Here is a 24,212-nt window from a genome sequence, read left to right as displayed (position 1 = left end):
TTGAGGCGAGTTCTATACTCCAGACAATTTTTCTGCCACATGATCAGATGCTTTACTTCGTGCGTCTGGTCTAGTATTGCTTGTGACACATCCCTTTGTGTGTGGCTTATTAAGCGAAAGCCTTAGACCTCTGTTTCAAGGTCCCTTTGTGAGCTACAGAAAATATCACGTGACCGAAGGAAGGCGGGAAGCGAACCAAAGCATGTGCAGCCGCGTATAAGAGATGATTAATGATTACCAAAGTAATTATTGATTACTGATTGGATTGTTGTTCATGCACCCTAATCCACCCCAATCGGTCTTAATACCCTTTCATCAACACTTCACCTTAATCCACCATAATCTGCCTTCTCCTCCACGCACCTAAATCTTTATTCACGCATCTTGATCCTTCGTAATGCACTCTAATCCACCTTAATCTTCTTTAATACACTCTAATCAACCTAATCCTCCCTAATCCACCTTATGTCAACCACTAATGATTCATTAATTAACTTGGGTAATCATTCTCTCATACAGGGGTGGACATGCTTTGGGTCCCCTCTGGCCTTCCTTGGGTCACGTGATACGTCCAGTTTAGAACGCGACCTTGAAACATAAAGATCTAAAGGCTTTCGCCTTAAAACTTAAAAAAAAAAGCTCAATTTTGACTAGTGAACGCTCATCACCTACAATGCTACGGGGATACTTGCCACTAATTTTTTCAGGGCGCAAAGCAGAATCAATAATACTGCGCTTCCGACTGAATAACAACAGTTAGCGACGGGCGAAGTGATGGAGCCACCCCACAATATTAAGCATACTGAGGACAACCGCAACAAAAACGCTGGTGAGCAGGCCGGAAGAATGATAAAAAAATGCAGCATTATGGGATGCTTTGCTACGAGCTATAAGAAAGACTCCTCAGCTCGCAAACAACGCTGTTCTTTGTCAGAACAAAGTTGCTTCGGCCAATGTCATGCAGCCACTGCTTCCTACGCAAGCCGTTACGCTTTCGTTGTGGTATTATAAAAACGGCATAACCATCTTCAGGCTTCTTGCTGCAGTTATATGCGCAACAGCCCGGCATAGCGCTAGCACATAGACCAGAAACACTGCGCACAACGTTCGCTACGCCGAGCTAAAGCACCGAGCCAGCCGTGCTCAGGAGGAAAATGGCGCGAACGAAAAAGAAAAACACAAGCAAAACGCAAGAACCGCGCGCTTCCAAGGGCAACGGCAGGGAGACCAATCGTCGTGAAGAAAAACGGGGGCAAAACTGGTTCCCGTGGGGGGTACACGCAAGGGGCGAGGAGGAGGCGAGGAGGTCGCGCGGCGGCGGCAGAGTTCAAAGAGTGGCGGTACTTTCAAATTATCAAGGGACTTTAGCTAATTCGTGGGTATGGCGCCACCACGGGCGAGCTGAGGAAAGGAGATACGCAAGCGCTTGGAACGCCGACAAAGAGAGGGTGGTGCGAACGTAGACAGGGCACACGTAGGTCAAAGTGTAGCATCTGATGCGGGTTGTAGTTGGATCTAAGATAATAAGATTATTTTTGCTAGTTGGCGGAGCGCTTAAAGCCTGCTTCACCTCCGCCGTGGGTCGGCCCGGTATTGCACCATCTTCGGTATCGGCCCACGTATGGGGAGAAATTTTCGATCTACACGGTTCGATAGACGCGCGCAATTCTTTCTGCAGAACCTATAGCCACGTACAGCTTCGCTGCAGAAAAAAACAGCAACAAAAAAGAAAGACAACGTAACACGTGCGGCATGCTCAGAGAGGTCCGTGTCTCAGACCATCTATGGTTTCCTTCGCGGCTGTCGCCAAAGATAATCGCGATGTCGCGCAAGTGCGTGAAGGCAACGTACACGGGATTAATTTTCGTTGGAGGTCGACATAGGACTTTCGCGCTAAAAAATATTGGAAACCTTCAGAGTGCCCTAAATAACGTAATTTACTAGTTTTTCTACAACCCGTAGCGGTTTACTCGAGTTTACAAGAGGTTACTCTGTCATGACGCTTAGTTTGGTCACTTGGGAGCAAGACACTACGTCGTGTTGACATTCGCCCCTGTGCTGACACTCGTTGTGAGGGCCGATGTATCAGCACAGCAGGCGACGGAGTGAGGTCAGAACCTCGCAGTGACCTTCTGCGTCATGACGTCACGGCATAGGAGAAACGAGAGTGGCTCTAGAAAAGGTATTGCTTACAATTATTTAGGGCACTCCGAGGTTCGCCGGCGTACACTACGGTTGTCGAAAGTACAACGTCGCCACGGCTTCCTCAGCGTTCTCCCCGAGCTATCCGACTGAGGCCCGGCAGCGGATCAATACAGGCTGATGACGGCGAGGCACAAGTTATGCGCTGGGACGCGTCCTCGTAACGAGCTCTGCGGCGCGCCATTTTCTGCGGAAGAATACGATGCGGGCTCGTTAATTTCGACACGCGTATTCGCTGTACGTTTCACCTGTTGCAAGGGTCGATCGGCCTTTTGTTATGCGGGGCCATCTCCAGCTGCCCTTCGTGATGTGTCGCCCGAGCTGGGCTTTCTTAGGGCGCTGCTCCGACCGAAGCCTTTTTCCTTGATCTGTGCGACTGCTCCTATTGAAGAACGCCAAACTTCATCACGACGGTTACGGTAAGGGCCAAATGAAACGGAGAACCGCGATTTGCTCTTCAGTCAGCTGACCTGAGCAGTACCAGCCTCCCTTCTGTACCAGCCTCCTTTCTCTATACTGAAACTCGTGAAATCGGTTTATTCGTACAAGAGGCGCACAGGCGACCGCAGAACATTGCAGACACATTATTTCATCTATCAAGCAGTCTTTTTTTTTTGTCAGGAGCTTCTACTGTGGCGAACTTTCCGTTTCAAAAGTGTCAACTAGTGGGCACGGAATTCCAGACCTATTAAATATCCATGCTACAATTGCTTTTGTTGGGCCATATTTACTGTGCAGTCATGGATTATATTCCGGTTTTAGTTCTGGCATAATCATACCAGAATTAAAACTTGACGTTCGCCTTTTGCATATATAGTGGCTAGCACAAACATTCCGCTCACCTCTTCCACAATACACCGTCATGTCCGCCTTTATGCCCGAAAGGCAAACTGCAACGAAATTTCGCTTTGCATAAATTTGTCATAAATGGTCAGTCTATACCACCATGGTATAAACCACCGAACCTATCTTCGCAAAGTCTCAGGGCTGGTAATCGTATAGTTTTCTTGTTAGAAACCTTGAAACAGTACTGTCACGTGACCGTCAAGAACAGAGTGCAAAACTGTGAATGACGAAAGTTTTTATTGGACGAACTTGTGCCCACAAAAGCACTCGAAGCACAATGATAGCGGCGAACACAGTCGGCGATCGTCGAAATCTGATCAGCGGATCAAGCACGTCGGCCTTTATGCATCACTCGTCGAAGGTTTTAGTGTAAACGCTGGTGCCGGTGTGGTTTACAGAAACTGCTACACAATTCATGTCGCGCACGCAATCTGATAATACAAAGTTGGGCGAGAACATACACGACGGATAGAACGAACGATAATATTCGGCTAAGTTCCAGATCATGCCGGCGCGTACTGCGCTGAGCGATAACCTTCAGCCGGTGAGCAGCGGTGAAAGGTAAACAAGCCCCTCTAAGAAAACAGCTGCTGCAGACAAACATGAAAACGGAAAGAAAAAATTACCGACGATTACGTTACTTCCTAATGCGAAATTTGAGCGCAGCAAATAAGCTGTTTCACCTTTTCGATAGATTGAGGCAAAGAAATCGAGCAACACATGTATGCGCTATCACAGAATTTTTTTTTCTTTTTCACACGTATTCCTTTAACAAAGACTCCACTAACAGTTCTTGACAGTCATGAAGGAAGCTTTGTGGTCGGAGAAATAGACTGATATATGTTCGACTTGGTACACCATGCAATGCTTGATTCTCAAAGACGAGATCTATACAAGTGCCTCGCGAGGTTGTCACAGCCGTGGGACGCGTTACGAGCGAGAGGAACGGGATGTTCTCCCGCATAAGTGTTAGGAAATTGCTGTTTGTCTTTATGTCAAGCCGCCACCGATCTGGCTCTCGGATTGCCACCGCACAGGGCGAACGGCAGCGGCAATTTCGGCTCGGGCGGTGCACATATACAGATCCGCCGCCACCGATCTGGCTCTCTGATTGCCACCGCACAGGGGTTGCATTGGAGGAGGAGCGAAGAAAGGAATTAAGTTCGAGCCGGCGCTTTGACAACCGGAATCTCGCAGGAAGAGGGGGAGGGGGGCGGCGTGTACACCCAGCGGCAAACGATGGGGGCAGAAGCGCGCGCAGCAAGCGGACAACACGATAAAGGGAGGAGGGAAGAGATAGCAGCGACTGACTGATGCCGCTGACGCCGATAGTGAGTCAACCCCAGCTGCGGAGTTGGTTTCAGGGACAACGTCGCCGATGCCGACACAAACAATATGATACCCTCGCTTCCGCAGCGCTAAGAACCAGGTCTAGCCGTGGGAAGGTGGTCACGTATTCGTCGACGTGCCGGGGCCTACGTGAAATAACCGGCGCGTCGGCAACTGAAGAGCACCCTATCCGCCACACAAGAACAGGGGGGGGGACCCTTTCCTCCTCTTTCTGCATGGCGGCGATGGTGTTCTATGCAGTCACGTTATCTTGACTCTCTAGCGGCGTCAGCGGCATCCAGCGGTATCAGTCGGTCGCTGCTAGCGCTGGGGGGATGAAAGGGGGGCGGAGCTGGTTACGAGGCCGACGACAACGCCGACGACGACGCGAAACCCAGGAACGGACGCCAAAGAGCTGCGCTCTAAAAAAACCAACTTGATGCTGGTGGGGAACGACCCCGCAACCTTCATTTAGTACGCACAAGTAATTTCCCTTATGTTATCGTTGGTGTCAGTGTTTGTTGACTTCTTATGACATGACTAATAAAAACGGGCCCCTCGGTTAACCCCCTTTCTTCTCGTTTACGACAGCAGTGTGGCATAAAGGAAAAACGAACCGAGGAGCTCGTGTCAACATTTACGCCGCGTCGCATGCGCACCAAATATGGGCGTGGCCCCCCATAGAAGCAGTGAAGGAGCTGCCGCGCTTGACTCCATGCTCACTCGCAACAGCAACGACAGTAGAGGGAGGAGGTAGGGAGATTGCTAGAGAGGGAAGAAAGAGAGAGAGAAGGCAGTTCTGTGAGTTACAACGCTACAACCTAGATGGGCGCCGAAGCATGCACTCAGTGCGTAGACGGAGGCTCGCACAAAGCGCCAAGAGCAGCAAAACCAACAAACACAAGTAGAACAGGCAAGGTAGCACTTCAGATCACGTCACGACGGTCATTTTCCGCCAGTAACACCGTCAAATAATGTGAATGAACGTAAACAGCAGACAAAGCTTCGCTTACATCTATTCCCGCAGTGCGTGGGATCTGCACATTTTTTCCCATTTAAAGTCGATGTCGAATTTCGTGAGGTGGGTCAATAGAGCCACAATTCTTGAAAAGCCTCTTACAAAGTGCCTGCAATAGGCACACAGGCGAAGGAATTTGCGCACTGCCTTCTTGTTGACGGGCCGCGGGAACTTACCGACGAGAGCTGTCTTTTGTGGGTCGGGATTGACCCCAGAGTGGGCGATGGCGCGGCCTAGGAACAGAAGTTGCTCGTAAGCGAAACGGCGCTTTTCCGGCTTCAGAGTGACTGCAGGTGACTCGATCGCCTCTAAAGCTCTCTCAAGCCGCCTCAGGTGATCTTTGAAATTCCTGGCAAAGACGACAACGTCATCCAAGCAGACGAGACAAATCTGCCCTTTCAGTCCTGACACGACTGTGCCCATCACGCGCTGGAACGTTGCAGGCGCAGAACAAAGTCCGAATGGCACGACGTTGAACTCGAAGAATCCGTCTGGCCTGATAAACTCGGTCTCTCTCGATGCCTTTCGTCTACTTTAAATTGCCAATAACCTCTCTTGAGATCCATCGAGTAAAAGTGCTTAGCATCTGCAGAGCCGGTCTAATGCGGCGTCTATCTGTGGGACGGATATACGTACGTCTTCGTTTTGTTCAAGCGGCGATAATCGGCGCAGAAGCGCAGGGCTGCATCATTCTTTTTCACCAAGACGACAGGAGACGCCCACGGGCTTTTCGACGGCTTGATGATATTGTTCTGCAGGATTTTGTCGACTTGTTGCCTTACAGCTTCTCGCTCTCGCGTCGAAACTCGGTAAGAGGACTGGCGGAGAGATTGAGCGGATTCTTCGGTTATCATGCGTTGCTTTGCAACTGGTGTTACTGAATTCTCTATGATGTCCGAAAAGCAGTCTTTGTGTCGACGGAGAAGACTTTTGAGCTGTTGCTTCTTACTCATAAGGAGACTCGGACTGATGTCGAAGGCTGTTTCCGGAACTACAACCGTCGAGGTACAAGCGGCGGAATCCGAGAGGACAAACGCATTGCGTATGGAAACAATTGTTTCCAGAATTTCCTCGATGTATGCAATTGTCGTGCCCTTACTGATGTGTTTGGAATTCCGGCTGAAGTTTGTCAGCATCACTGCCGTTTCTACTCCGTGCAGTCGAGCGATCTCTCTGGCGCCTTTCTAAGCAACCGCACGGCCACAATAGGCATTGGCTCACTCAGAACCCCGACGTTACCTACCCGCAACAAAGGAACCCCACAAGGTGCTGTTCTATCGCCCACCCTTTTCAATATTGCTATGATGAAATTACCTGACAAACTCAACGCAATACCAGTCATCAGGCATGCAATATACGCCGATGACATCACTATCTGGACCACCACTGGTTCCGAAGGAGAAAAACAAGACGCCCTTCAACAAGCGACTGACGTCGTCCAGCAATATGCAAAAACAAGTGGTCTCCGGTGCTCCCCCGAGAAGTCAGAACTATTAGTCGTTCGACAGAAGTCACGAAGAAAACTCAGTGGACTACCCCACATCACACTCACCCCCGACGACAAAGAAATACCCACGGTAAACCGCCTCCGCATTCTCGGCCTCCACATACAACAGGACGGCGGATGCGCATCCAACGTCTCAAGCAGACCACTTTACAAATCATGTGAACGGTCAGCCGCATCACGACCAAACAATACGGACTGAAAGAAGACGTCATAATACAGCTCGTCCAGGCCCTGATAATCAGCCGCATTGCCTACGCTGCCCCGTACTTACCTCTCACTCCCAAGGAGATATATCAATTAGACGTACTTCATCGGAAAGCCTACAAGCAAGCGCTCGGCCTACCACCAGGAACAGCGACACTCAAGCTTGAAGCCCTAGGAGTCCATAATACTATAAGAGAAATTATAGACGCCCACCTCACAAGCCAACGAGAACGACTAGCCCTCACACCAACAGGAAGGACAGTCCTAGCGCGCCTAGGCTACCCCACACACGGCAAAGGCCACGAACAAGCAATCCATCTGGCCCCCAACTTGCGGGAGCACATCAAGGTAGCCCCTATACCCAGAAGAATGCACCCGGAACATCATGCCGATTGTCGCGAAGCTCGCGCAAAAACTCTACAGACAGAATATGGCAGTCTCCCCACCACACTATACGCAGATGCCGCGCAGTACCCCCAGAAAACAGCCATCACGGCCAGCGTTGTCGACTATAACCTTCAAGAGGTGGTCTCGATGACAGTCCGCACTGCCAGCGCCCTCGTAGCGGAGGAGACAACCATCGCCTTGGCCATCACCTCTATACTGACCAACGAGTACGTCACAATTATTACTGACTCCCAGGCAGCTTGCCGTAGTTACGCGAGAAGCGGAATATCTTCAATCGCCCACCGACTCCTGAAACAAGCATCCCGATTCCCGGACGTTGAAATAGTGTGGACTCCAGGACACGAGTCCCTCCGTGGAAATCAGCGTGCGCACGCTAAAACCCGAGCTCATGCCTCACGGGCGCCGCAAGAAAGCGATGCGGCCGCATCTATGGAGCCCGGACCTTTACAATACAACGCCATACTACAACACCACAGATTGAACAGACGACAATACCCACCTCCACACAAGACCCTCTCACGTGAAGACGCCGTAACATGGCGACAACTACAAACCAATACATACCCCCATTTAAGCAGACTACACGCAGTGCACCCTACACTATATTCATACAAATGTCCCCTTTGTAACAATTACGCCTCCCTATATCACACCACATGGGCGTGCCCCAACGTGAAGGCGACCCCGCAAATACCCAACCTCACACCCGAGCAGGGGGAGGCCGTGCTGACTAGTTCGGACCCTCGTAACCAGCAGCAACTGGTGCGGCGGGCCCGGAAGACAGCAAGAGCCACAGGAGGCCTCCCGCACAAGCAGAAAGACACCTGCTTGTCTTTTTTAAAAAAATAAATGTTCCTCCTCCTCCTCCTCCTCTCTAGCGAATCAAACTTCACCATCGAGCAGTAGATGTCGGTCGCCCTCGATGACTCTGTTATGTCTGTGGGTGTTTCAGTGCCGACGGAAATGATGCTGGAGCGAGGCGCGATGTTGATTTGGTCGTCGAGTGCACTCAAGGCACGCTGACTGGAAGTCCTCTCCGACGGCGTCGCTTGGTCTGTGGACAGCGTTATCGACTTCGGCTTCACATCCATGATTGCGCCGTGTTGCTGCAGGAAGTGCATGCCGAGAATAACGCCTCGCGAGTACTATTGGAGGACAACGAACGTCGCATGGTAGGTGCGGTCTTGAACTGTAATTCTTGCCACGTAGATTCCAGTCGGCGTTATCAGGTGTCCTCCAGCTGTACGAATTTGAGGGTCGTCCCATGCAGTCTTGAATTTTTTCAACTTGGTACCGAATAATACATTGATGATGGAGTAGCGGCTCCAGCGTCTACAAAAGCGGTGAGTCCGTGGCCGTCGAGAAGCACGTCTAGGTCGGTGGTTCTTTGTCTTGCGTTGCAGTTAGGTATTGGTGTCGGATCACGGCTGCGTCGCGTCGACTTGTGGGTGGTGCGTCACGTCTTCAGGTCTTCTTTCGTATTCTTGACTTCCAGGCTTTGTCCGGATAGTGGCGTGTCCTTGCTGCGTCGTCGAAATAGATGTTGAAGCGTGATCGTAGGCGGCGGAGCACCTTCGGCATTTCGACGTACAGCCGCAACCGCGCCTCCGTCGGTTGCTGGTTTTAGTTTTCCAGATGGGGGACCAGCACCGGGCAGGGCCAGTGTTTCGTCGGCGCTGCGGCGACAGGTAGCGTTCTGGCGACGGCGAATGGGAAAGCCATCGAGGTCTCCCCTCAGTGGCTGTGATGTAGTCGGCGATATCACGTGGTCGTTCACCTTGCATCGCACGCGGTGCGTTGACGGCGAATCCTCCTAGACCCATCTCGCGGCATGGGCGTTGGCGGTATACTTGATCCGCTTCTCCCCAGTGTTAGGAGAGAGGACGGTGGTCGGGGGCGCGCCCAACGTCACGTCTTTCTTGGAATGCTGCGCCGAGTTGGCGTTCTGGCGGCGGCAGTGGTGAACGACGAAATTGCACGTTTACGGTGCCCTGGAGCGGGTGCGGAGGGGGAGCGTGACGGCGGGCTATGACGCTTCCGGCTGAGGCCGCGGCGATTCGGGAACTCCAAGTGACTGCTGAATCTCCTTTCGGAAGATGTCAGCAATGAAGGCTACTTGCGGCAGCGTCGAAGGGAACATCCTGCGCTGCCATTCGCTTGCGACGGCTCTGACGGTCTCTCGTAGCTCGTCGGAGCCTAGTGCTTGAAAGCTTTTCGGTCCGAGCGACTGTCGGCCTTCTTTTTTAGATGAATTCTTTGTTCAGAGTAACCGCTACGTGTACGCAGCACACTTACAAGCAAAATAATTCACAGAGCAAACAGGATTAAGCGCAAGCAATCCCCAAGGCTCGCGCGGTGACTGAGTGCAAACGGACGAAATGTAAACATGCGGAATCGAGGCGATCAAGCCCTCATTCCGCTCTCTGAGCGTTTTTCTTTCAGCGCTCATTTGAAATTAAAGGACTACATTTAGCAGTTCGGGCCCTTCTTTCGTTTTTCACCTAAGTCAGGCACCAGTAGGCTTTATTTCCGCGCGTGTGCGGATATTTTTTCACCTCACGAATGCCGCGGCCCCGCGGTTTAGCGTGGGCGCCGTCTGCTACGGGAACTTCCTAGGTGGCGCGCGCGGCAGATGTTGCTATCTTGAAAATTATAGAGGGACCTTACTTAACTCTAGTGTCCCTGTATGTGCTCTTACTTAACTTCAGCTGGCGCTCGCCTCCGCCGCATCACGGCCCACGCAAGAGGCCTTGTTTTCACCACAAAACTCGCCTTCGTGGATAGCATTCGCGGCAAGGGTTTACAGGTAAACATTACGGTTACATACGCTCCAGTTGCAGGGAAGCGGTCAGAGATCTGTGAATGCTTTCGCGTTCCACTCGTAAAGGCGAAGCTTAAGCGTCTTCCAAGTGTCTCGTCAGCTTTTATTGCGCAATCATGTGGACACTCCAGGCGCAATCGTCGCCGTGAGGTCAAGCCTGTTTAACATGATAGGATTTTCGTCGCACCGGAAGTGCGATTTCCATCGTTTGCGACTAAAATTGCAGTCGCAGTGCCGACCCCCCAATTTTCGGCTGCGACCAACCGGTTGGTCGCACAGTCGCAGCGATCGCTGCGATTTTCCGTCGAAATTGCGCGGAGAGTTATTTTGCCGGTTTGTTTTGGCAAATGGCGTCTCGCTCAACAAGTGCAATGTGCCTAGACGTGGGTTGCCTAATTCGGTACGTGCGAAAGGAGAGTCAAAAACTTAAACCGCAGATTCCATTCTCCCATTTGTATGCTTTCGTTGAAACGCTACGTAGCAAATGAAGTACATTTTCACGTTTGCTTCGTACGCCTTTGCGAGTTGGGTGTTCGATCCCCACGAGACGACATGGCCTTTTGGAGTCTTCGCAATTTTCTTTTGTTGAATAGCATACAAAAATCGTGCGCGGGGGCAATTTAAATAATTTCAACCTCGGAAAGGGCAAATGACAAGGCAGCAAATTACCCGAAGTTTCAACGTTGTGCTTAACGTGGTACTGTTTAGGTGCATTCTCTTGTCGGTTTCCAAGCGTGACTTTCCCGATACATGTTGAAAGGTTATCTTACCTCCATTATTAAATTTGATATGGCAAACGTGCAGGCTATCGTAATACATTTTCTCCGATAGCATTAACTCCATGGCTTAAATAAACAGCGTCGTCTATTTGTTTTCGAATATTTCATGCACGTCAAATTGCATCTCTTCTCCGGATAATTCTTTTTCCTGCACAGAAACCAATACACCGTGAATATATTGCGGACTTTGTATCCTTACTGCACATGTATTAACATTTGCTTTGAACGGTAGTTAACTCTACAGTTAGTAAATTATTGGCTTGCTATACTGGCGCAGTGACAACGCAGCCTCCTGCACCGTCATGTAAAACTCGTGCAACAATGCGAAAAGCAGGCAGACAGCCTGTTCTTGTGTAGACGAAACGGTAGAAGACGAAACGTTAAAGTAAATAAAAACTGTGCAGTGAAGTCAGCCAGTTGCATCCCTTTCTGTGAATCTATTAAGTATAAACGGTTCTTGCACGTCCACAGCTAATCAAGTGTACAGAAACGTCCATGCTTTACATGTTTCTAATAACATCTTCTAATAAGTTTGTGATCACATTTATTAGTGTGTAAACCCTTTAACGATATCTTTTGTGATTACTACTTTTATAAGTAGTGAAGCGCCATGGTACTTGCAAGAACATATAATCCTGGGATTTTAAAAGAAATTTCTGCATTTCAACTATATAGAATGTGCAGTTTATTCAATTAAGGACCACAAACTGTTCTTTATACTTTTTTGCAATGACACACTTATTGCAAGTTTTACATACATACAGGCAAGAAAAAAAAAACATCTGTAGACAAGGAAATTGTTCAATTTATTCGCCTGCCACTGTGGCTCTAGCATTCTGCTGCTAACACAAGTTGAGGGGTTGAATTCCCAGCCGTGGCAGTCGCATTTTTATGGGAATCATAGGTAAAAGAAGCTCTTGCGCTTTGATTTAGTTCATCATAATTTTTTGAACCCTTACACTTGGCAAGACTATTGCATAACGGGGCATGCAGATGCAAATCTAACAAGCAATACTAATAGCAATCGAAAGCAAAGGGCACAATTGTATAACAAGCATCTTTCCTGATGTTTCTAATGTGTAAACATTTATTGCACCAATATCTATTGTTCAAAAGCACTGCACAAATAAGCATGGTCAAGTATAGTAAACACTCTGTCAGGTAGCTGGTTCTACAGATGTATAAATGTCAAAAGACATGAATGCCCATACTAGATATGAGTGGGCCATAAGCAGCAGTAACTTTATTAGAGGGCATTGTGTAATACCGCTCATGAAAGAAGGAAAAGAGTAAATAGGCTTTTAATACAGTACCTCATGCTACTCTAATAGGAAGAACGATGAGCAAAAAGAAATTGGTGGCACAGCATGGAAGTTAAACCGTAACTTCTTGAAAAAGAAAATTTCAGGTGAGGGTTGGAGGTACATTTCGCCCACCCATACCAACAACACAGGCATACTACAGTCTATCGAATACTACAGTCTATGGGACAGTCTATGGGAAAGCTATCTTATACAAAAATCAAGAATGATGCAACAAGCTCTCAGCAACATGGCAGACTTTCTTAGCCAGTCTGGCCTCTCATTTTCTGATAAGTCAGCTTACATCGACATCAGTAATAAGACCAGAATCAAGAAGTACCCCAGATTGCACATTGTGCTTCACATAGCTGGACAAATATATCCTCAAGTCAACAGCTCCAAATCTTTGGCTAGTGTAAGACCAAGATGGCAGAGCCAGCACGTGGGCGAAACAATTATGCCATGCCTGGACACAAATTCTACACTCAGAGAAAAGAACAATCTAAAAATCATGGGGGGTGGACGAGCGGATACTATAGAATATCGCAGATGCTGTACTTGTGTCTAAGGCATTGCACAGTATGAATTATCAGCAGCGCACCAAGAAGACAACTCATCGAATACAGGCGTCGGGTACTGACAAGTCTTTCTGACTTTACCATGATTGAAGACCTCTACGAGAATGAGCAAACGAACAAGCAACTAGACAGAGTAGAATTGCAGTCTGCGGCCCAAATTCTCTGCCTCAAAACCTCAGAACCTGGTTGCAGGATACTCTACCAGCTAGCATGTGAGATGCAAAAATGGCTACCACTTTCTTCAGAAACACAATCTCAGGAGCACCTGAACTTGAAACATTACAGGCCCACGCCGTGCAATATGGGGCTAAACAATTGCGCCAGGAGACTATATGCGATTGCCAAACACACAGAAGAGGTTGCTGATCATGACACAAAAAAACATCAGGCACATATAGTACACTGATATGTGGCAATAACAGTGTAAGAGTAGTATGATACTACATAACAATAAATACCATACAGTCAGAAAAGATGAACTGAGAGCAATGAAAGCAGCACTAGCAGTGCAAATTTGCTGACTACAACATCCTTTATGCCTGCATGCATTCACCAGAAACTGTCGGGGCCTACACATCACACAAGGTTGTCAGGAAAATTGAGAGATTGACATGTGACTTGCAAGCCTTTGGCCAAGAAATTAAATTACACGATACATAGCCATGCAGATATTCCTGGACACAAGTGGGCTCCTGAGCCCAAGATAAGAAATGGAAATTGGATAGTCGGCATGGATTCATTATTAACTACAGCGAAATAAATAGACAATGGACAAGATCAAAACACTCTGTACATTCACTTCGTTCTCGTCTATTGCTTTTCTGTTGCGCTATAATTAATGAATCCATGAGGCTGCACAGGAGAACATTGCCCCTGACCAAGGCCCTGATTTCACATACAACTCCATAGCGCAAACACACACACACACACACACACACACACACACACACACACACACACACACACACACACACACACACACACACACACACACACACACACACACACACACACACACACACACACACACACACACACACACACACACACACACACACATGTTATAAGGGCGCATATCATGAAGCAGTATCAACAGGATGACACTAAAGAGCGATGAGGGCTATATTCCAACTAAGCTTTATTGTGAAATTGAGGCAATGTGTACAGTTTACGAGAAAAAAAAGACAGCAAGAATGTAAGGCAAAAATATGTGTTTGATGCAACCAAACACAAATAAAGATGTTACAGAAAGAAAACACAGATAAATATTCCAAGTTCAGCAAAAAGCAAATCACTACAATCGCCAATCATGCATGCCAGCACCTTTCAAGAAACACTGTTCTTTTTCCAATAGACAGACTAACAGTTTGCTTATGCAAGCACAATCTTCCAGTTCCATGCCATTTAAAGAAAAGCTTGTTTATTGGAAGGTAGTCACATGCACAGTTGATGATCACAAGGCTTTTTTTCCTGGACTTGTATATTTGTTTGAATTTTCTCTCTTTCCTGTTTTGATTGGCTGGTTTCTTCAGGCACTGGTTATTATCAAGCTTTCTTGCTGTACTACTTTATGGTAACCTTTATAAATCACTGCATTTCAACAATAAACCTTTTAATTAGAAATTGGCGTACCCTGTTCTTACTACGTCATATTGTACTCTCTTGCAACATTGCCCAAATAATAAATTATGTAAGCGGCACAGAAGCACCATAAGGGTCATTAAAGTGACTTGTTGCAGTATAAAAAAGAATAGCCTGGCTGCAAACGGCACAAGAGAGCACATAGGACGAACAAGAAAACTGAGATGATCTAACAACCGAAAGTTTAATGTACACAACGAGTAAATGTTGGCTGACAAGCAATAAACCGAACATACACAAAAAGGAGAAGCAAAAATGAATGTGTGTTCCCTGACCAGAAATGCATCCATTTCTAACGGAGGCCATGCTGACAAGATTCTGCCAGTATTTTTAGATCTACAGCTTCCATAATTTCTCAAGGCAGCCGATCTGCACAGAATGCTACCTTAATGAAGGGAAAATGAGACATCCACCCAAACGTAGCTAAGTGCTACAAAGGAAACCCATACCGGTTCCTCGAAAGAAAAGCTTCGCAGGACGAATTTTTCTTCAACTGCGAAGCTTTTCTTTCGAGGGACCCGTATGGGTTTCCTTTGCAACACTTAGCTACATTTGGGTATTTTCCCTTTATTAATTACTTCTCTCCACCTTGCGGGTTTCCGCAGAATTATTATGTCAAGCTCTCGCCTTTGCTTCTGAGTTGTTGATAAATTCCACTTCGCCTGCCGTCTGCTAGCCGCCTGGTTAGCTCAGATGATAGCGCGGCTGCCCTGGAAAGGCGGTGGTCTCGGGTTCGAGTCCCGGACCAGGACGAACTTTTCTTCAACTGCGAAGCTTCTCTTTCAAAGAACCCGTGTGGGCTTTTTTTGTAGCACTTAGCTACGTTTGGGTGGATGTCTAATTTTCCCTTTAATAATTACTTAATTACTTCTCTCCACCTTGCGGATTTCCGCGGAATCATTATGGCGGAATGCTAGCTTCTTCCTTTACAATGCACGCTCAGATGTCGAGGATGCATTCCAGAGGAAGAAGCCAGCATTCTGCAAGATCTGCTGCTCAGAAAAAATAATGCAAGCTGTAGATGTAAAGACACTGGGAGAATCTTGCATGAGCATGGCCTCTGTTACACTTTCAGAGATGGATGTGTTCCCTGTTGGGACCTGTATGGACATACATCAGTTCTTGCTTCTCCTTTCTGTGTAACCTCGATTTATTGCTTGTCAAGCAGCATTCACTCGGCATGTTCAATAAACTTTCATTTGTTAGTGCGCCTTATGATCGTCTTGGTCTCTAGCAGAAAGGTCATTCATTCAAATAACTTTATTCAGTGTCCTGCGATTTGGTGGGGTGGGCATGGACCCCGCCTAGGTTTCAGCCAAGGGTTGTTGGCCCTTGGCAGCTTCCTCGGCTCGCTGGACGGCCCAGAGTTGGTGCTGTAGGTCCGAGCTGAGCAACGCAGACTCCCAGCGCGCGCGGAGGCTGTCGCTGTTTGAGACTGCATCACCGTTACTCTGGATTACAACCGTACATTCCCATAGGATATGCTCCAGGGTGGATCTAGAGTTGCAATGTCTGCACTTGTCCGTTGGGTATAAATCTGGGTATATTAGGTGCATAATAGCTGGACTCGGATAGGATCTGGTCTGTAACTGCCGCCATTCTACAGACTGGTTTTTGCTTAATTTTGGGTGCGGCGGCGGAAATATACGCCTCTGCAATCTATGGTGTTGTGTAATTTCGTGAAATCTGGTCACTCAATGTTCCCACTCCCACTCATGGGTAGTCGGTGAGGCGTGGCTAACCGAGGCTCGGTCCGTAAGCTATGCTGTGCGCCAGCTCATTGCTACCATCTGGTAGTGTTTGAGCGGGTGTCCAGATGAGATCGGCACTTTTGTCATGGTTATTAGCTAATTTTAGGAGTCGTAGTGCCTCTGGGGAGATTCGACCGTTGGCGAAGTTTCGTATGGCCGTCTGGGAATCACTGATGATTACGCCCGCTGGTGTTTGTGCCATGGCTAGCGCAATAGCTATTTCCTCTGCGGTTTCTGCAAGTGGCATTTTGACTGTAACGCTCGCCGTGCATTGTCCCTCGTAATTTATCACCACTGCTGTGTAGGCGCGCTTGTGTCTGTATCTAGCTGCGTCTACAAATGCGGTGTTCTTGCTGTTGCCGAATTTCTTCTGTATATTGCGTGCTCTGCTTTCCCGTCTACCCTGATGGTGGGTAGGATGCATATTCTTTGGTATTGGAGGGATGGTTATCATGTCTCTGATGTGTCTGGGCATATCTACTTTGAGGCCATGTTGAGTATGGTACCTAATACCTAGGCGATCCAATATTTGCCTACCTATTTTAGTTTTGGACAGGCGTTCGTATTGTGCTATTCGTTGTGCTTCGATTAGCTCATTCAGTGTATTGTGGAGACTAAGCTGCAATAGTCTATCGTTGCTGGTGGTGATGGAGAGTCCGATTGCTTGCTTGTAGATTTTTCTGATTAAGCAGTCTAATTTCTATTTTTCTGACGAGTACCATCGTAGCTACGGTGCTACGTATACTATTCTGCTTATTACGAATGCTTGGACTAGTTGAATCAGATTGCCTTCTTTCATTCCACTATGTTTGTTGACTATTCGTTTAAGTAGCCGCATGATTTGAGATGTTATGGTGCCTAATTTGCGTATGGTCTCTCCATTGTAGCCGTTACTTTCAATGATGAGGCCCAATACTCTGATCTTGTCAACCTTGGGTATGGGGGTACCTTCTGCCGTAGTTAGGTGAATTTCCGGATTGTTTCGTTCCTCGTAGTTGCGTGAATAAATGAGGAAGTGAGGTAATGAGGTACATAAATGAGGAGCTCAGATTTCTCTGCCGAACACGCCAGTACGGTTCCTGCTAGGTATTGTTCAACTGCTTCTATGGCATGTTGTAATGTGTTTTCAACCTGTCCATCGTAGGCATCACCCACACAGAGGGTGATATCGTCAGCGTAGATGGTATGATTGAGGTCATCAATTTCCTGTAGCTTTGCTGGTAATCCAATCAGAGCCAGGTTAAACAGCATCGGGGATATTACTGAACCTTGGGGCGTACCTGCGCTTCCGATCTGTAGTTCTTCGGAGTTAAGATCTCCTGTCTTAATGTGTGCCTTTCTGTTGGTAAGGAAGTCTCGTATATAACTGCATACTCGCTAGCCTAGGCCTAGCTCATTTATTCTGTTTAGTATTGTTATGTGGGTAACACTGTCAAAAGCTTTCTTTAGGCCCAATCCTAGGATAGCTTTGGTGTTCCGACTTGTGTTATCTATAATTTGATGCTTAAGTTGGAGCATTGCATCCTGTGTTGACAAATTTCTCCGGAAGCCCAACATTGTAGAGGGGAGAACGTCGTTATCCTCGAGATAGTTGGTCAGTCTCGTTAGGACAACGTGCTCCATGAGCTTGCCCACACAGGATGTGAGTGAAATCGGTCTCAGGTTCTCCAACTGCAGCCGCTTGACTGGTTTAGGTATAAGAATAATCTGGGCCGTTTTTTGTGGTATTGTACCGGATTTCCAGCATTAGTTCATATACTTGGTAAGTTGTTCTAGATAGGCATGATCGAAATTTCGGATCGTCTTGTTTGTTATTCCGTACAGTCCCGGCGCGGATGTAGTGTTAAGGTTTTGTAGAGCTGCTCTCAATTCCGCCTCGCTAATCTCTTCGTCTAATTGTCTGTTTTTGGTGCCTGTGTAATCTGGGTGAATTGTTGGCTTAGCTCGAGATAAATAACTTGCGGCTATCTCATCGATAAAACCTGCTTCAGTTTTGTCATATGCATGTAAGATTTTGTTTATGTTTTGTCTGTACATGGCTTTACTTTCCTCAGGATTCAAAAGATGCCTGAGGAAGTTCTACGTTCTGGACAATCCTAATTGGTTATCCATATTGCTGCATGTTGCTTCCCATTGTTGGTTACAGAGCTGTTGTGCGTATGCTTCTATATCTCTGTTAAGCCGGGCCAGCCTGCGTCGGAGCGTCCTGTTGTGTCTCTGAGTTTTCCATCTCCTCAAGAGACCTTCTTTAGCTTCCCACATATGTAGGAGTTTACTGTCTACCTGTTCCATTTGCGCGTCTTGGGGGATTACTTGTGTGGCTGCGTTAACATCCTGCTTAAGCTGCGTGCTCCAGTCCACGATGTCTGTGATACTATTATCATTTTTCTTGCGAATTTGTCTTAGTTTGTTCCCGTCTACAATTTTGAGTTGTTTGCCCTTAGATTTGCGTGGCCCTGCTTTAACAGTGATTACGAGGACGTTATGATCGCTGCCTAGATCCTGTTGGGTGTTAATCCATTTCGCATCCTTAATGTTCTTTGTAAAGGTAAGATCTGGCGTAGTGTCCACACTAACACTAGACCCCCGCCTCGTAGGTGTTGACGGGTCTGTGATGAGGGTAAGGCCCTCTTGTTGTGCGTCTAGCCATAGGTGTCTACCTTTGGGGTTTTCAAATTTGTATCCCCAAGCCGCGTGTTCCTTCTTTTTACAGTGAAACTGTATATGCCTAGGCGAAACACTCGTGGTCCGACTGCGGGGGTATGAGCTATTGCGTTCGTCTTACGTGGCGGATGGACAAATTTCTCGTTGGGTAGACATAGAAATGCTCACGAATTTAAAACATATATATTTATCTATGTATTACTGCAGGGAAACGACACAGAGGGGACATGGTTAAGACAAGATCATGATGACATAAGTATCTTGCAGCAAAGGTGTGGTGCGCCATTGGCTACACCGATAGTGATGTCGTTTCTCTCTCGCAGCAGAGCCTGCGTGCAGCAGTCTCTCCCCGACTTCGCTATAGTTTCAAAAATGTGTCCCTGTATTTAGTGGCCCCAGTGTGTCACTTGGTGACTACAGTGCATAACCTAGTCATAAATACTATGATTACCGCATTACGAAACACAAATGCGTGACATAATTCAGAAACACTGATGAACCCGCTTGATTAATACAATGAACCACTCATTGCACCCTCCATGATGGTAATTATGCGAAGCGCGATATCTGGCATTTCAAACAAACAATGTGATAAACCTAAGCCAAACGTGTGTCTAACCTCATTAAGAAACAGACGTAACCAATAATTGAAAAATACTTTAAAGGGACACTAAAGGTTACCAGAAAGTCAAGTTAAAGTGATAAAGCAATGCTCTAGAACGTCTAAGGCGTCAATATAATCGCGAACAGAGCTTTAGTAACCGAGAAATAGGGGCAAATACATGACACGATTTGAGAGAGAGAGAGAGAATCAACTTTTGTGCTGAGCCCTTAGTGACGGTTGGTGCGCGCTGGCACCAGATGGGGTGGAACCTTCTTCTCAGGTCCCATATGCGTCCAGCAGTTCCTGGTCCCTAGCTGCCAGCGCGAGCTGGGTCGGTTGGTCGGGGCTGGACTACAAGGTCTCCCATCGCTCGGGGGGGGGGGTTGGGACTGGGGAGGGTGGGGGTAGGGATGGTGGGGGGTTCTTGAGCTTAGTGCACTCTGCAAGGATGTGTGCTAGAGTGCCTTTTGACCGTCTGCAAAAAGGGCATGAAGTGTCATGCTCTGTTGGGAACAATTTGTGCAAGAGCACGGGATGCGCTAGCGACCCCGCTTGCGTGCGTCGCACGATCGTTTGCTGCATTCGGTTGAGTTGCGGATGCGGACGGAGAAGCCTACATCTGCCGCTTCTGTACATTTGCGTGATTTCTTTGTAGCTTGTCACGGGGTGCGGTAGCTCTGGCTCGTCCTCGGCCCGGATTGAAAGTTCTCGGGCATAGTGGTCGGCGAGTGCGTTGCCTTCCACGTGCGAGTGAGCCGGGACCCACACGAGCTCAACGGCCCGTCCCGGTGATTTGCATTTGGTGAGGATCGCTAGTGCCGCGGGAGAGATGTTCCCCTTGCGGTAGCTTGCGTAGGCGGTCTGGGAGTCTGTGACCACGGTCCTCACTCCCGGTTGTGCGAGTGCGAGGGCCACGGCCACTTCTTCTGCTTCGGCTGTATTCGTCGTCCGTATCGACGCGCCTGTGACCAGTTTATCAATGGTGGTGACGACCGCCGTTGCTCTGGTTCCGTGCTTGGGAAGCGAGGCGTCCGCGTAGAGGACCTCGGGGTCCTCTTCCAGCGGTCGAGCCAGTGCCTTGGCCCGCGCAGAGCGTCTCTCGTTGTTCCTCCCCGGCTGCATGTTCCGGGGGAGGGGCTTGGTTTTAATAATGTCTCTCCACGTTGTGGGGAGCGGCTCCGTTGTCGGTAGCTGTTCAATTTGCCATCCTATCTTGCGTAGGACGGCCCGACCGTGCTCTGTCCGGCTCAGCCTTACTCTCTGCTGGGATAGGTGTGCTTCCACCAGCTCTTCCACCGTGTTGTGGGCACCCATTTCCAGCAGCTTCTGCGTTGACGAGTAGACTGGGATGCCCATGGCGAGTTTGACTGCTTTCCTTATCGTCGTGTTCAGCGTCTCGCGGTTCACCTTCGCAAGTTGGAGGTACGGGGCGGAGTACGTTACGCGTGACACGACGAATGCCTGCACCAGGCGCAGTGCGTCTTCTTCTTTGATTCCTCTGTTCCGGTTGGTGACTCTCCGGATCATGCTCAGGACTTGCTCGGATGTGGTCTTGATTTTGTTGACGGCTGCGTGCGCCTTGCCGTCGCTGCGCAACAGCAGGCCCAGTATCCGGATCTGCTACGTTGGTTTGATCTCTGTGCCGTCGATGGTGATGATTATGTTCGGCGGCGGCTCTTTCTTTGGTCTTCCAGGCGCAGCTGTGGAGCGCAGCTCAGGCCGCAGGTCGTGGCATACTCGTGGACGGTCGTTGCCGCTCTCTGCAGGGCTTCCTCCGCCCAGGCATCGGATCCCGCGCGGTTCGTCCACACCGTTATATCGTCGGCATAGAACGCGTGGTCCACGCCCTCGATCTGATTGAGTAGTTCGGGCAGGGGCAGGAGTGCTAGGTTGAAAAGCAGAGGCGACAGGACAGACCCCTGTGGGGTACCCCAATGACGAAAGCACTCCTCATAATTTGTCACTAGTACTCAACTACTCGTATTAAAAAGATCATTTCATTAGATTATAAGACGGAAGAAAATGCTACTTGTCTACTTCTATTCGATTCTAAGAAAAAATAGCATTTACCCTTGAGTAGTATGGGTGATCGAAAGGTTTCGTTTTCGCTCGACTCTGCGCGCTCGACTTTGCGCCGCACGCGATTTGGAGTTTTAGTTTTTTCTTTATCGCGACATGCTGAGGTTGTCCCGCTGGCTCACGAAACTTGCACTTGGAACAAACAGCGAGAATGCCACGTCCATGTGATGTCATGGGACGCGCGAACGGTCCGCGGAACTTGGCCAAGAGCAGTTGCAGCGGCGAATCCAACGTTATTTATTACTGCGTGCCAACGAGTGAACCTCTGCGTTCGAAGTGGTTAAGTGCCGTACATCTGCCGCACCGCGCTGGCAAAGAGCCGAAAAATCACGTAGTGTGCTCGCTGCACTTTCGTCCAGAGGATTACGAGTTGAACGCCGACTTACTGAAGTCGCGTGAAGTGCCTTTCAAAGCAGGCCGTCGTCGTAGTAGTACGCAACAACGCCGGCAGCGCGTGCCCTCAACAGCAGGTCACGTTCATCAGTGCTGAAATAGCTGAACTCGAGCCCAGCATCGCGAGCTAATGTGTCGTTGTCAGGGTCATCCATTGCAACGAGCGTCGAAGTTGGCGTCATAAAATAAAGAACCAGCTTATCGTTGTGCGCTTTCCCTTCCGCTAGCCACCATAGTTCCGCTTTCGCGCTGCTGTCGGCTCTGTCTTGGCTCTTTCTAGCCGCGCGTTTGTGTTTTGTGCAGAAAAGCCGTAGCGCTGTCTGCGGGAGCCGTTTTACTCACTGACGGCGCAACGTCACTATGAGAACTTGACGTCAATACTCCTCGATCGGAGGGCGGGTGATTTGAACTGCGCTAGAGGTACGCGGACGCTTCAGAACGCATTTTCTCTTAAAATAAGGCTCTTCTTCGCACGAAACAAGCGTTTCGAGGTTTCTGGGATGGTATTTCAACAGTCAACGTTGACTTAAAATTAACCCTTAGTGTCCCTTTAATAAACTGTCAGAGTTAACCCAGCGATAAACAGTAGAGGCACACATTTCAGCTTCGCCGGTTTACCATTGTAAGGAGTTGACGGACGATCCTGCCGCTGTCAACCAGATGTAGTCGTCGTCGGACTATCTCGCCGCTGCCACCATTTGAAGGAGTTGAAGGTCGTAGAGAGGAACTCGGTGAACAGGATTTATTTACATATTTTACATTTTAAGCAAGATACATTGGCAGTCTAGCGCGACTCCCGTATGGAGCGCGCAAAACTAACCTGCAGCAAACAGTTTACGAGCACACAGCTCACTACTACATTTCGAGCATGACAACGAGCACTCAGCTCCCGACGACGAGCACACTCTAGCAGCCGGCAAACGCTGCTTATAAGCTCTCCGCTTGACGTCATAGTTCGACGTCACTCTTCGAGCTCCCCGTGGACAGAGTCCCAGGGGACGGAAACGTTCGTCCATTCATTGTAAACTAGCCGCCCCCCCCCCCCCCCCCGCAGGACGGCCCACACACACAAAGGCTCACACGTTTGAGTGCCCCGTGGACGGAAATGTTCGTGTTGCACACACACACAGGTTTCAGTGCCGCACAGCTTTCAGCGCCGCACAGCTCTCGGTGTCGACGTCAGAGGGCTTCGTGGAACTCTGCTCCGTCCCCGGTGGCGCTGCCGAGTACCGCATTCCTGAGCTGACCGCGCGCCACGTGGCTGCCGGTCATCCGCAGTTCTCTGAAGGGCGCCCCGTCTGGTGGGCTTGGAACACGTGCAGCGGGCTGAAAGCTGGCACGTTGCCACCCCGTACGGCCATTCCTAACAGCTCCTCCATGGCCCGGAAAATCTCGCCTGGCCAGTGCTGGCAACCGCTGGGCAGGAAGAGAATGGCTGGCGAGCAAGATGACGGCTTTGCTCTCTGCAACCTCTGCGTACTTGGAATGCCTTCAACCATCTTACAACAACTGGCACAGAAGAGTCGACCCGGCAACACAATACCGCTCAGCGTTCAAACGCCCGGCATTAGCTGCTAACCCACCAGGCTTCCTATCACAATTTCCATGCAAGTCACTCAACTGGAAATCCCAAATTTTGCCCCAAAATTTCGTGCCGCCAAAGCGAGTGTTCACGTTCCTCCTGAGTTCGACCAAACGCGACCGTCGCGCTGCACAAGAGTAAAGGTTTACGCCGAATTAAACCGAAGGCTTTCAAACACCAATACCCAAACATAACTTAAGCAGCTTAACTTCACGAACAGCCTGTTCTTACCCTATCGCAGTGGCGTACTTATTTCATGTACTGCTGCCACTGAACCGTTTGGCCAACTCCACAGGTACGTAAATACAATCGCGCTAGCTTTGCGGTCTCTATTCCAAACGCGTACTTGCGTCATACAAAGTTTTCATCACGCTGACTCACATCTGTTCCTTTAATCCACACAGGACACGTTCCTTAAACAAACAACCACACTTGCGTAACTTACGCAAACAGAGGAACCTTTGAACAAATGTGTCGTCTACTAACTAGCTCTACGGACGCGTAC

At 48.8% G+C, this 24,212-nt stretch overlaps 1 protein-coding gene and 1 pseudogene across 1 annotated transcript in view; both read left to right on the top strand.

The window, feature by feature from the left end:
* The window catches only part of LOC142577689 (HHIP-like protein 1), a 124,624-nt gene that overhangs the window by 27,923 nt on the left and 72,489 nt on the right, over positions 1 to 24,212 (top strand). The gene's annotated exons all lie outside the window — the stretch shown is intronic.
* LOC142580649 (U2 spliceosomal RNA) lies at positions 1,471 to 1,624 on the top strand (annotated as a pseudogene).

Source organism: Dermacentor variabilis, chromosome 4 (assembly GCF_050947875.1).
Source record: "Dermacentor variabilis isolate Ectoservices chromosome 4, ASM5094787v1, whole genome shotgun sequence".
NCBI classification, from domain to species: Eukaryota; Metazoa; Arthropoda; class Arachnida; order Ixodida; family Ixodidae; genus Dermacentor; species Dermacentor variabilis.
Note: the sequence above shows the minus strand (reverse complement) of the source record. Positions and strands in the feature narration are given on the sequence as shown.